We start from the raw sequence: 1251 nt of genomic DNA, 5'->3' as shown, positions 1-1251 counted from the left end.
CTAACCCTAACCCCTAACCCTAACCCTAACCCTAACCCTAACCCTAACCCTAACCCCTAACCCTAACCCTAACCCTAACCCTAACCCTAACCCTAACCCTAACCCCTAACCCTAACCCTAACCCTAACCCTAACCCTAACCCTAACCCTAACCCTAACCCTAACCCTAACCCTAACCCTAACCCTAACCCTAACCCTAACCCTGGTCTTCCGTCCGGGCGACTGTCGTAGAGACGGATCCCAAATGGAGCCTCGCCCAACGCCACCGGGCGGAGCTCCTTTGGATCTCCAAATTGGGCACCAGACATCCAGGGGGCCTAAATGAGGTGTGAGTGTGAGCCCGTTGGATTGTGACGGACAGTGCACATTCCCGTTTTTCCCTTCTTTATTTTTCCCATACCCCCCACCCCCCCTCTTCCCTAACCCTAACCATTCCCTTCTCCTTACCTAAAACCTACCCCCAAACCTAACCCTAACCCTAACCCTAACCCTAACCCTAACCCTAACCCTAACCCTAACCCTAACCCTAACCCTAACCCTAACCCTAACCCTAACCCTAACCCTAACCCTAACCCTAACCCTAACCCTAACCCTAACCCTAACCCTAACCCTAACCCTAACCCTAACCCTAACCCTAACCCTAACCCTAACCCTAACCCTAACCCTAACCCTAACCCTAACCCTAACCCTAACCCTAACCCTAACCCTAACCCTAACCCTAACCCTAACCCTAACCCTAACCCTAACCCTAACCCTAACCCTAACCCTAACCCTAACCCTAACCCTAACCCTAACCCTAACCCTAACCCCCTAACCCTAACCCTAACCCCCTAACCCTAACCCTAACCCTAACCCCCTAACCCTAACCCTAACCCTAACCCCCTAACCCTAACCCTAACCCTAACCCTAACCCTAACCCTAACCCTAACCCTAACCCTAACCCTAACCCTAACCCTAACCCTAACCCTAACCCTAACCCTAACCCTAACCCTAACCCTAACCCTAACCCTAACCCTAACCCTAACCCTAACCCTAACCCTAACCCTAACCCTAACCCTAACCCTAACCCTAACCCTAACCCTAACCCTAACCCTAACCCTAACCCTAACCCCCTAACCCTAACCCTAACCCTAACCCTAACCCTAACCCTAACCCTAACCCTAACCCTAACCCTAACCCTAACCCTAACCCTAACCCTAACCCTAACCCTAACCCTAACCCTAACCCTAACCCTAACCCTAACCCTAACCCT

The 1251-nt window shown here is 51.8% G+C and overlaps 1 long non-coding RNA gene across 1 annotated transcript in view; it reads right to left on the bottom strand.

Moving 5' to 3' along the window:
- Positions 1-201: 201 nt before the first annotated feature.
- LOC140679775 (uncharacterized) overlaps positions 202-1251 on the bottom strand; it is a 4960-nt gene continuing 3910 nt past the window's right edge. The window contains exons 2-3 of the long non-coding RNA XR_012051120.1: positions 447-465; positions 202-316 (exon numbers count right to left, since the gene is read on the bottom strand). This is a non-coding gene — a long non-coding RNA (uncharacterized lncRNA). The remainder of the gene's footprint in view (positions 317-446; positions 466-1251) is intronic.

The sequence above is a fragment of the Nerophis lumbriciformis genome, linkage group LG23, assembly GCF_033978685.3.
Source record: "Nerophis lumbriciformis linkage group LG23, RoL_Nlum_v2.1, whole genome shotgun sequence".
Classification (NCBI taxonomy): Eukaryota; Metazoa; Chordata; class Actinopteri; order Syngnathiformes; family Syngnathidae; genus Nerophis; species Nerophis lumbriciformis.
Note: the sequence above shows the minus strand (reverse complement) of the source record. Positions and strands in the feature narration are given on the sequence as shown.